Source organism: Nycticebus coucang, chromosome 22 (genome assembly GCF_027406575.1).
Source record: "Nycticebus coucang isolate mNycCou1 chromosome 22, mNycCou1.pri, whole genome shotgun sequence".
Taxonomy (NCBI): Eukaryota; Metazoa; Chordata; class Mammalia; order Primates; family Lorisidae; genus Nycticebus; species Nycticebus coucang.
Window position 1 is genome coordinate 35,334,188 of NC_069801.1, and position 13,039 is coordinate 35,347,226.

The 13,039-nt window shown below is 46.4% G+C and overlaps 1 protein-coding gene across 5 annotated transcripts in view; it reads right to left on the minus strand.

Moving 5' to 3' along the window:
- Positions 1-13,039, minus strand: part of HIVEP3 (HIVEP zinc finger 3) — a 523,619-nt gene that overhangs the window by 114,361 nt on the left and 396,219 nt on the right. The gene's annotated exons all lie outside the window — the stretch shown is intronic.

The window sequence follows — 13,039 nt, forward strand, 5'->3', positions numbered from 1 at the left end:
CCAACCAGTTCAGAGTTTCAGCCAGACAGAAAAGGCTGTGCCAAAGGAAATTGTTTGCTACAGAGCCTACTTGGTCTGCTGTGGTGTTCTTCCTTTTTTTGGACTCCGTGGCTGTTTGAGTGGGTACCTTTTTTCCATAGAAAGTTTCCATTGCATCAGTTATTTACATTGTCACCACCTAGATGTGGGCTCTGGTTTCGAATCGGTGAACCAGAGCAGGCCCCGTGGGGCCTGTCATGACTTCCAGGGGGTGAGGGTATCCTGTCTCCACAGCCAGGGGACCTGCAAGCCTGGGCCAGCCCTCAGAGCCAGGGCCACTCTTAGAATCTGTGCAGTCCTTTTGGGAAACCGTTTTTAGGGTAAAACTTAAGAGAAATTAAAAGCGTGGGCTCCAGAGTTTGAATCCTGCCTCCACCACTTCCTAGCTATGCGAACACAGGCAAGTTATTTACCTCACATGTCTGGGCCTCTGTGAATTAACCTGTGAAGTGGAAGTAACAGTAGTGCCTACCTGGCTAGATTTGGGCAGGACTCAATTAGTTAATACACGTAACAGTGCTTGCCCCAAAGTCTCAATAGGTGTGAATAGATGCTGCCCAGTGCTGTGGGCAAAGGGCTACAATTTAAACAAAGGGTTTTCCCAGACATCTGTAGGTGTGAAGAAGTATGCATAAATCCTGCACAAATCCCCATTTTCAATCCTGACTTGGACCTCAGAACCCATGCTCTCACCCAGACCAACCAATGTACACCAGTTTCTGTCTGAACTGCCTGCCCAGCTCACTTGCCCCTAGGGCCAGATAGACTGGGCTGCTCTCACCATGCCATTCTCTGCCCCAAATCCTAAATCCTCCGGTGGGTCCCCATACAGAGTGACGTCTTGGCTTGTGATGTCTTTCACAAATACACCAGGCTGCCCCTGACGTCAGCACTCCCCCACAAACCCCTGCTCTTGCCAGACTGCCATGCTCAGAGTTTTTGTGCCTCTTTGAAGTCCTCTCTGTCTGGAATGTTCTCCATTTTATGGGGACCAGATCCAACCCACGTGATCCCGGGTGAGCTCTGCTCATGCACCACCTCTTCCATGAAGACCTCCATGACCCTACCCTCTCTGGGCAGAAGTGATCTCTCTCTCAGAAGTTTGATCTCTTTGCTGTGGCGTTTACCTTCCCTACCCTGAATGTATGGAATATAACAAATGCTTTGTCGGCATCACAGACAAACCCCGTGATCTTTGAGGGCAGGATGAGGATGTGTGTGATTCATCTGTGTCAGCACGTTGAACATAATTGGTGACAATGAGTGAGTAAATACTGAGTTCTCTCCAATAGCCCTGGGTGACAGGAGAAACTGCATGTGGGTGTGTTGGTGAAGAAGGAGCTTGAGACCTTCAGCTTCCACATGTTCTCCATGAGAGACCCAGCAGACTGGGGTGTCAGCTGGCAGCCAGAATCCCAAGGAGCTCATAGCTCCAGCCCAGCCTGGCTCTGCTGCTCAGCCCCACTGTCTAGGACACGAGGAGGACTGTCTGGGGTCAGACTCTGAATCTCAGCATGGGGGGCCTGTGTCAAGGCACTTGTGGCCAGGCCAGGAGCCATCCCTTGTCTTCTCCCTCTTCCTCATCTCCCACATTCCATATGTCACCAGGTTCTCAATGAATTACCTCCCTAAGTGTCTCTAAGCCTATGAGCCTCTTGCCACCCGAGTGCCACTGTCTCTGGGCCCAGCCTTTGGCATCTCTTGCTTCCCCCACCCTGACCTCTCCATGTGACCCCCTTCTTCTCTGGTCTCCCCTCTCTGTTACCCGGAGTGGCATTTCTGTATCATAGCTCTGATCAGGCCATGGTGGTGTTTTCTTAATCATCTGTGATGCCTGATGACTTCCATCAGAAACCCAGATTCACTAGGAAGATGTCAGGAATTCCCCCCTCTCCAATGCTCCTAAACCCTCAGAGCTGTGCCCTACTGCCAGCCACACTGTCTTGTGATATTTATCCTCCTGCATGGCAGTCTTCTGTGCAGAAAAGGAGCACTGCAGGGCAAGAACAAGACGTACTTTCTGTACCTCCAGTGCTCAGCACAGTACTTGGCATGCAGTCTGCCCTCAGTGAAAGCATGCTGAATGAGTGAGTGAATAAATAACAATGAATAAACACACTACCCACCCCCGGCCTGCCTTCCAGGGTGTTGCTCTGACATCACCACATTTAGGACCTCCCTTTCCAGCACTAGGCAGTACGTGAATTTATTAGACTGGCAGGTACACAGTCTGTGCAGGGCTTTCCCGGGGTACCTAATATCCCTCTATGCTACAGCACCCAGAAGCCCTAACAGCTGCATGTCCTGGGAACTTGGAGATTGGCTGAGGTGTTGGAGCAGTTCCAGGAGGAGGGGAAGGAACGTGAAGGGCATTCCACCTCTGGTTACTGTAAACTAAGATCTCCCATGTTGTTGCCCTCCCCTCTGCCCACTCTGGCTCACCCCTCCCCAGACTGTGCCCACCTTGCTACCCTCCTATCCTCTTATTCCTTACTGGAACCACACCTGCCCCCTGCCCCCAATACCCTGTCATGCTGGCCCTACCTATTGTTCTTTAAATAGCTAAACTCACAGAACTGTGAGGCAGTGAGGGAGTGGAGCAGGTGGACCGGGCCTGGGATTTGATCAAAGCACTGCCAAAAACTGGTTCCATGACCAAGAACAAATCACATTCCCCTCTAGGCCTCAGTTTCCCCTCCAGCAAACCAAAGAACTGAACAAGTCCATCTCTAAGGATACTTTCTGTTATAACTCCCTGTCAAGTGATTGATTTATTTGCCAGTCAAAATAATTCTAATTAAAGAAAACAAACACAGAGAGAACAACATATTTTTCTCTGCTCCTCCTGAGGTCCAGGATGGGTCTCTAACTCTAAGAGTATCAGTTAGCTTCCCTTTTCATTCTTGAAGGAATATACCATGTGGTGGCAATTTCCATGTCCATACAAATTAGGGATTTAAAACACACCTGCATATCCATTCTTGGACTTTCATCATTGGGTGATCTAGGTCTTTAGCATTCTCATTTTGCAGAGTGAAGCTTGGGGAGGTGAAGGGCTTGTTCAAAGTTTCCCAGCTAGTGTGAGAGAAGAACCATTGTACCATAGCTGGCCCAGGTACTTGGCCCAGAAGCTGGCCTCACCCAGCAGGCAAATGGGATGCTTTAATAAAACCCTGCCTTATCTATGACCATTCTTCAGAACCTGCCTGAGGTATGGTGCACAAAGCCTCATGATGAGCGCATGGGATGCCTATGCCTAATTCCCAGAAGCCAGGCTCTTTCCAGGCCCAACATTCCAGAGAACAGGCAATACTGAGAAACCTATGTGAGAAACCGTGTCCAGGAATTGAAGCATGTATGTCTGAAGAATCCAGCCCTTCTGCTATCCTAGGCCTCTAAGCCTTTGAACCTGATCCAGAACAACAGAAGCTCTGCCCCACAAGACAGAGCAATGCCTCATCCTTCCTGGTCTCCCAGGCCTTGCTGACTGCAGGGATCCTTCTCTGAGTCTTCAGAATAAGGATGGACTGTGATCTGCCACCAAAAGAGAGAGAGAAGGCAAGGGCCCTGAATCTCAGAAGGAAAGAATGGCTATAATTCAGGCTCTCTTCCTGGCTTGGCTCTCCTATGTGTTGTCCATGGTCTTATAGTTACTTCAAGGATGTATGGACCTTGTCTTCCCAATTACACTGTAATCTTTAGCAGAGGCCCCATGTAGGACCTCTAAATGCACTTGTGCAGTACACAACCTGCACAGCCATTCATAATCCATGCTTCCAACCATCCCCTGTATTGCATTTATCACCAGTGTAATTAGATAACTAATCGCATAATTATTCATTCTCCCCTCATAGAATATAAATTCTTGGGGGAGGGCCAGACCCTGTTTTTCTTGTTCCCAAGCTGTAGCCTAGCCCCTGACATAGCATTAACAGAAAAGAGATACTCAATAAATACTTGCTAGATTAACAAATCTGTCCAGCCATTCACTCACATGTTTAATTTGAAGAAGAGTAGCCCTGCCCTAGAGCTGAAAGTAAGAGATTTGTCCCTAACTCTACACTAGCTCCTCCTGTGACCTTGAGCAAAGCATTTCCACTCTCTAGGTCTCAGTTTCCACATCGATAAAATGGAGCACAGCACTAGTTTTCCTGTGGTATATTTGCATGACCCTAGGAGGGAATGCCTCCTTAAATTTTGCACCCTGGGCACCTTGCTAGCCTCACCCATGACCTGAAGCTGGCTGTCCATATTTTCCATCTTCCAGGCCTAGGCAAATAGGAATGCTCAGCAAAGCAAGGAAAAAAGAGCTCCCAGGCAGTGTGGGTGACATATGCCAAGGTTGGGAGAGGAGTTATCACTCCTGGACTGTATCTCTGGGAGAGAAATCCTTCCAAGAGCTTTGACATCAGTCTTGTTTACCTGCAGCCTATAGAGGAGGAAGGACAGAAGTGATTGGCTGAAAATCAGAGTTTGCAGAGGCAAGAGCCAGAAGCAAACCCCAGCCACCTTCGACTCCTTCAGCATGTGACACAGATCTGGCTCCCATGGGTCTGGGGTACAACTAGCTTCAACTGGCAAGGGTGCATACACCACGGCAAGGGGCAGAGCACTTACTTAGGGGACATGGACAGAAGTCTTGAAAATTAAGAGGGTTTATGAGGGTGATAGAGTGGCACTTCCAGTGTCTGCAGGAGACTCTTACTCAGGGGTCTTGGTTCACTTTCCTCTTTGTGGAGTGTCTGGCCAATGGGGACCCAGGAGTGTGAGGCGCCAGGCAAAGGTCAGACTGAGGTAAAAAGAAAGAGAATGTTCACAACATTCCTTTGCTTCTGGGGCACTCTGCGGACCTCGCCACTTTGTTGTCTCAGCCCCCCTGTTGTAATTGCCTGTATCAGTTTTAGAAGGCGGCCAGAATAAATTACCACCCATAATTTAACAAATGTATTATCCGAGGGTTCTGGAGGCCAGATGTCAAAAATGGGTCTCACTGAGCTAAAATCAAGGTATTGACAGGTCTGTGCTCCTTTCTGGACGTTTCAGGGGAGAATCTGTTCCCTTGCCTTTTCCAGCTTCGGGAAGCTGCCCTCATTCCTTGGCTTCTGCCCCCCTCCAAGCCATCGAGGGACAGTCCAGTCTTTCTACCTTCCACCACCTAGTACTGGCTCTTCTGCTTCCACCTACCATTCTTAAAAGCTACCTTTCTGATTACACTGGCCCTCATGGACAATCCAGAATAATCACCCTATTTTAAGGTCAGCTGATTAACAACCTTAATTACATCTGCTACCTTAATTCCCTTCTGCTACATAACCTAACATAATCATAGGTTCCAGGAATTAGCATGTGGACATCTTTGTGAGGGGCATTATTCCACCCACCACTCTGCATGAAACACATCTCCCCCAGACAGTTTCGGGAGGAAGGAGGCCCTGGATGAGGGAGGCAGGGGATGCAGCAGACACACACTCACGCTAGGTTCCTGGCTGCCTGCTTAGCACACATTGCTCTTGAAAACCTCATGGTGCCTCCACAGGGACGGGAGCAGGCAGTTTCCACAGTGCATTAAATGGAAAACCTCCCTTCCTCAGTGCTGCACTAGCTCTCACACTCCATTCTCAGGTTAGAGATTCCAACAGCTTCTCAGTTGGAGGCCTTGGCTGGGAGGGGCTCCTCTTGCAGCCTGGCTCCAGGTGGGGAACAGGATGCACAGATGTGTCCCAGGGGTCTGACTGCAGGTCTGGGCTGCACTCCTATAGCTCTGTGCCTCCAGGGTGAGCTTAGAGTCTCCTCCTCCTCCCCAGCTCCACACCCTCGAGCTATAGATCCCTACAGTGTCCCAAGTGCTCTTTCTCTGACCTCTTGCCACCCAATACTGGGATCTGTGGGACTCTTTTTTTCTCTTATGGCAGAAGCCCAGGATGCTCTGATCTTGCCTCCTTGTCTGGCTTCTCGGATGCAACTGGGCCCCTGCCGGGTGGTGCTGGGCTCCCAGCCCTGCCTTTGCCTCTGATGATTTCTGCCAGCTTGCTCAGCCTTTCTCCCCCTGGTAGTCCCATCTAGGAAGCTTGGCTCAAACCCTCCCTCCCCTAAAGTCTCCTCTTTCTAGAGTTTTCCTCTGAAAACTTGTAAGATCTTGTTCTCTGATCTCTAGAACAAGAGCTTACCCTCTTCAGGGACTAAACAATTTGCTCAACTGTATAGAATGGCAAATTTCCAGGCCTCACCATCCACACCACTCACTCATGACATCACGTCTCTACGGTGCTAAGAAATCTCCTCCATGACCGTTTAATATCTCAGGTCTTTAGTCCTGTTCTATGAAAGGAAAACATGAGTTAAAGCACCTCCTACATTCTAGTGCTGAGTATTTTGTGTCCAAGAGCTCCTTTAATCTGCTCACCTATCATCATCCACATTTTACAGAAAAGAAACTGAGACCTAGAGAAGGAACACAACCAGAAAGTGGAAGAACCCAGGCTGGACACCTGTGTGCCAGATTCTAAAACTGGAGGCTGTAGCCACCATGTCACACCGGAGGGGTGGAGAGTGCCATGGAAGAGACACACAGCCAATGGATGGATGATAAATGCTAAAGGACATGTTTCCAGTTAGCCTCCTAGGAAACCCTGAGAAGCTGAAGACATCTCAATCCTTTTTGTATGTACTAGGATTTAGTGTAAGATCTTATTTAGATTAAAAAAAAGTCGGTGATGGAGGGGCTTCACTATTAAAAAACATTTAGAGATCTCTGGCTGAAGCCAACCCCATCCTTATGTACCACTGACCAGACCAAGGCTCAGAAATGGAAGCGACTTATCCAAGGGAAGGCCTCCCTCACTGACTCCAGACAGCTCCACTTTTCCTCCTACCTATGATGCCTTGATGGAAAATCCACTGTATGCTCCACTGGGGCCTCTGCACTGCTTGGCACAGAATTTAAAGTCCACAGAGTCCTGGTTCTTGTTTCTGCAGCCCTGCATATCTGATGGCTTGGTAGCTCAATGCTCAGAGTCTCTGTCCTTGTCTGCACAGCAGGGGTCATGTGGATGAACTTGAGAAGGCCCAGACCTGCTCTGGACCCGAGTCATGAGCAGTAATTTCGGGATCATGGATAACAGTGCTGGGCTCTGAGCTGCTGCTATGGAGAGGAAAGAGCTCTGTATTTAGAATCAAAAGCCTCAAGCAGAGTCCCAACTCTGATGCTCAGCGCTTTGTGGCCCTAAGCCAGCCACTCAACTTCTTTGATAAAAATGTCTCCCACACGGGGTTGGTATGAGTTGAAATGAGGTAACACTTGTGGAAATGCTGGAGGCAGCAAGATTCTCTGGGCTGCAGAGTCCCAGGCCCCACCTGCTTCTACAGCTGAGGGACAGGGCCCAGGAATCTGTATTTCCTACAAGCCCCTCATTCATTCCCCATTGTAATTCTACTGCAGGTGACCACACTCAGAGAAATCCCTCAAGAAAGTGCTCAGTGTGTGTCTGTTCAACGGATTGAACCCTTGAACAGCTGTTGAGCTGCACAGGGCTGCTGGAAGACATGGGCTGGAGGAAATAAGTAATTTTCTCCAAATACATTTCCTGTGAAGTCCAAATGATGGGAACTGGGTTGGGGCTTTTAAGACTGGGAGGCTGATGCAATAACAGCTTCCTCTTCCAAGGAGCTCTTCTCGTTAGATGAGGAGAGACCAGGCCGCAGGGGCATGCCCAGTGGATCAGGGGTCAAGCGTGGGAGGGAGGCTCCAGGGACTGAGTCCTCCGGGGACTGGTCCAGACCCTGTTCTCTTCAGCATCTTCATGAAGACAGGAAAGAAAGAACTGAAAATATGCTCATTAAATCTGCATCTGGCACTCCGTTTGGCAGGGTTGCCAAAATTCTGTAAGACTAGAATTAAATTAGCAAATTGGAAGTAAAATGATTTTAAGCAGGCATGATGGAATTCATCAGAGCCAGGTGGAAGCTAGTGGGGGAAGGGAACCAGGAAAGCCCACATTCCCGGGGGGTGGGAAAGCCTGGCCGTGAATGGAAACAGAAAAGAAACAAACCAGTGAGTAGAAATGACCCAAATTATTAAGATTTACCCTCAAAATATGGTGGTGACAAAGGCAGCCCCATCCTGCAAAATGACGTGGGGTTCTTTTTGGAAGACAGGAGGTGTGGCTGGGCAATGCCCTGTAAAAGATGGCAGCCCTTTAAAAGAGGGCCAAGAAGAAAGGACCCGGGGACTGCTGGGATGGAGAAGGGTGGGTCCTCTGGCAGCTCTTGAAGGCAGGGACTTGAGTGGTGACACAGAGGAGCATGTTGACACTGCTGGGAGCACTATCGTGTTTATTGATCTCCTAGTCTGAGTAAAACACCATGCTGAACATGGCAGGGCAGGGGAGGCACAGGCTCTCCCGAAGAAGGAAAAAGGCCCGAGGCGCTTGCTGGGCCCTTACAAAATGTAAGGCACTGTGTACCATGTTAGATGTTCATCAAGTCTTATTATCTCATTTAATATTTATAATAATCTTATACTGCAGAGATTTATCTTCCTTTCTTTTTATTTTCTGGGGATTTCTTTTTTGTTTTCTCTATTAAATTAAAAAAAAAGCAATATTTAAAGTAAAAAGTGGACAAGCCCTCCTTTGCCCTCTCAAATTCTATTCCCCAGATGAAACTATCACTGGTGTTCCACTGGGTACGTTCCCAGGCTGTTTTCATGAGCACAGAAACATATCCACATGTGCACACACATTTGTTGCACATTGTTTATCATTTTCTGTATAAAAACGGGATTGTGCTAATCATGTCACACAGAAATCTTTTTCTAGTTAAGAAGATGTTCTGAATATCCTCCCGCGTCAGGACCTGTAAATTCACTTCTTTCATTTTAAATGGCCACAAAGTATTCCATGGTACAAATGTTTTAAGCATTGATACTCCTGGCCATTGAGGTCACTTCCAATTTCTCTTTACTATGAACAATGCCAAGGGAACATCTTTGTATGTATTTAATTCTATGTACATATACTTTTCTTTTTCTTTTTAGAGATAGGGTCATGCTTTATGACCCAGGCTGGAGTGCAGTGGCATGATCATAGCTCACAGTGCTCTTGAACTCGTGCTCAATTAATCCTCCGGCTTCAGCCTTCCAAGTAGCTAGGACAACAGGCACATACCACTGTGCCCAGTTAATCTTTTTATTTTTATTTTTTGTAGAGACAGGGTCTCATTGTGTTGCCCAGGCTGGTTTTGAACTGCTGGGCTCAGGTGATCCTCCTGCCCTGTTCTGGGATTAAAGGTATGGGTCACTATGTCCAGCCTGTGTCCATATATTTTTCTATAGCTGGGGAATTTCTGGATCAAAGTAGGTACAATCATCCTTGTATATCTATGAGTTCTGTATCTGTGGGTTCTGCATCCATGGACTCAAACAACCATGGATCAAAAACATTTGTGGAAAAAAAAATCCAAAAGGTCCAAAAAGAAAGACTCACATTTGCCACACACCAAGTATTAACTGAATTCATGCAAATGAAGTTATGTGTAGGTATCGTATTAGGTATCATAAGTTATCTACAGATGATTTAAAGTATATGGGAGAATACGTGTAGGTAATATGCAAATTGCTATGCCATTTTATGTCGGGGAACTGAGCATTTGAGGATTTTGGTATCCACAGGGGATCCTGGAACCAATCTCCTATGGACACTGCTAGACAACTGTATGTGCATTTATAATCCCACTGATATTAGTTTAATTAATTAATTAATTACTTTTTTGAGACACAGTCTCACTCTGTTGGCCTAGGCTGGAGTGCCATAGTGTCCTAGCTTACAGCAACCTTGAACTCTTGGGCTTAAGTGATCCTCTTGCCTCAGCCTCCCACGAAGCTGGGACTATAGGTACCCACCACAATTCCTGGCTGGTTTTTTATTTTTAGTAGAGATGGGATCTCTCACTCTTGCTCAGGCTGGTCTCCAACTCCTCCGCTCAAGCCATCTTCCCTCCTCGTCCTCCCAGAGTGTTGGAATTAAAGGGATAAGCCACTGCCCCTACCAATCAGTTTAGACTTCTAAGACCATTTGATCCTTGCCAGAACTAGAACTTTTCTCTCTCTCTTTCTTTTTTTTTTTTTACATTTTTGCTATTTATAGATCAAATAATATCATTTTAATTTATAATTCTTTGCATACTACCTGTTTATATTTTTTTGTGCATGTTTTTAAACTCGTTTATGTTTTTAGTTTGTTGGTAGAATTCGTCTCATAAATAAACACATATAGCTTTTGGTGCACCAGGCACTGTTCTAGACTCCCCACAAAACCCACAGCATTGAGTCAAATCCTGAGAGCTGGTTATAGCAACCCATGTTTATAGCCCAGAAAAAGGATGCTTGGGGACTTTGAATAACTTGTCTGAGGTCACACATGTCATATGAAGGACAGGCCCGAGTCTGAGGGACTAGCTAAGCTAACCATTTTATCCTCAAATTAGTTGTTTCTTAAGCCTCCCTATGCATCCCTTCCATCCAACCCATAGATAAAGAAAATTCTCCTGTAAACTTTCCCTTTATCCTTTATTGATGGAATCTCTTGAGTATTCTCATATGCCAAGTAGGAAAAGTTCAAGGTCTGAAAAGAGGCAAAAATAAGATGGAATTGGCCCCTGACCTGTAGCTTGGACACAGACATTCACGAGGATGTGTCTGGAGGAGTAAGAGGTGGGATTTGGGAGGGGGGAGGATTTACACACAGAGGTGGGAGTCAGGGAAAGTGGAGGCTGATGTGGGGCCCAGGCTGGGAAGGCCTTTTAAAGTGCAGGACAGGTGGTTCACAGGCCTCTCCCTGTGAGCACCACTGAGCAGTGAAAACTGGGAGCAGCAGTAGGGTGAAGAAATCACCATCAAATCAATGGGTATTCTTGCCTCCCCAGGCATTTCCACTGACTGGGCACACTGACGAGTAAAGGCGTCTGCCCTTCAGTATAACAGACACACCTGTGCAGAGGCAGGTGCTGGGGAACTCCCGCACGTGACAACCAGGCCCAACAACCAGCCTTTAGTTTTTAGCAGCATATTTTAATGAGCTTTCTCTTTTACCTCCCCAAACACTAACGTCACATGTGGGTTTCTGGGTTACAAACCCACCACTGATTTGTCGCACGAGCTTCGCTATCCTCCTCTTAATGAACACACACACACACACACAATATTTCTGCCTCCCACAAGCACAATGCAGAGGAAAGGGGGAAGCATCATTTGTAAGCCAGCTTTTCTTCCAAGGAAAAAGAAGTTAACAAACTTGGAAAAATTGTGAGAAACTGACATGCTGAAACTAATAAAACAAGCAGGAACAAGTTTTAGAGTCATTGTTTACGTATTCACTTTAAATTTTTTCAGCGTTGACCTCAGATAACTTTAGTGTTTCTCAGAATGTTTTTCTATGGAGTATGCATATGTGTATATATGTGTGCGCATGCATATATATTTGTCCTCTGATTGATCAGTCTTGGGAAGTTGAACTTCAATACTCATGTCTACTCACACATTAGAACACTTCCACACACTCTCATACACACATACTTTTTTGCAGATTTCCAATGCACCGTTGCATATTAAAGACTCTGGGAAGCTGTGTAGTATAAGGGCCTTTAAACTTTCTCAAAAGTACTTGGTTCAGGACTTTGATTTCTCCTGTAACATATCTTTACATCCCACAGCACTTCTACAAACACATAGTGGGAATTGCTGGATTTATTTCACAAGATAAGAGCGTGCTTAAAATAACAATCTCATCTTGGAGTGCATATCCTACCCCTTTAAATACTAGATACTTTCTTTTTTTTTTTTAAGTCAACAATTCATGTTACTTTTATTTATTTATTTATTTATTTTATTGTTGGGGATTCATTGAGGGTACAATAAGCCAGGTTACACTGATTGCAATTGTTAGGTAAAGTCCCTCTTGCAATCATGTCTTGCCCCCATTAAGTGTGACACACACCAAGGCCCCACCCCCCTCCCTCTGTCCCTCTTTCTGCTTCCCCCCCATAACCTTAATTGTCATTAATTGTCCTCATATCAAAATTGAGTACATAGGATTCATGCTTCTCCATTCTTGTGATGCTTTACTAAGAATAATGTCTTCCACTTCCATCCAGGTTAATACGAAGGATGTAAAGTCTCCATTTTTTTTAATGGCTGAATAGTATTCCATGGTATACATATACCACAGCTGGTTAATCCATTCCTGGGTTGGTGGGCCTTTAGGCTGTTTCCACATTTTGTCGATTGTAAATTGAGCTGCAATAAACAGTCTAGTACAAGTGTCCTTATGATAAAAGGATTTATTTCCTTCTGGGTAGATGCCCAGTAATGGGATTGCAGGATCAAATGGGAGGTCTAGCTTGAGTGCTTTGAGGTTTCTCTATACATAAGATGACGGTTTCCTGCCCACCCTGACCATCTTTTGCCTCTCTCCTCTTTTAGGGAGACAGTAAATGCCTATATGCCAAGGCAAGAACGTGTGGAGTGATCACAGCCCTGAGAAAACCATCAGAAGACCAGGTCTTCCAGACAGGCTAGGCAGCAGGGCTCCACCGGTGCAGGGTAAGCCTGGACCAGTCTCTTGCACAGTGGTTTTCAGCTGGAGGGTCCCCTGGGACTCACTTAAGCCAACCCACTTATTTTGTGAATGGGGAATCAGGTACCAAATCTCACTCAGAATCCCTTGGCCCTTGGTCTCTTTCCTTCATTTCATAACATCTCTCCCTCCTTTGTCTTTTCTTTTTTTTGAGACAGAATCTCACTCTGTTGCCTGGGCTAGAGTGCAGTGGTGTTAGCCTAGTTCACGGCAACATCAAAGTCCAAGGTTTAAGAGATCCTCCTGCCTCAGCCTTGTGAGTAGCTGGTACAACAGGTGCCCACCACAATGCCCAGCTAATTTTTCTATTTTTAGTAAACAGGGTCTCTCTCTTGCTCAGGCTGATTTCTAGCTCTTGACCTCAAGTGATC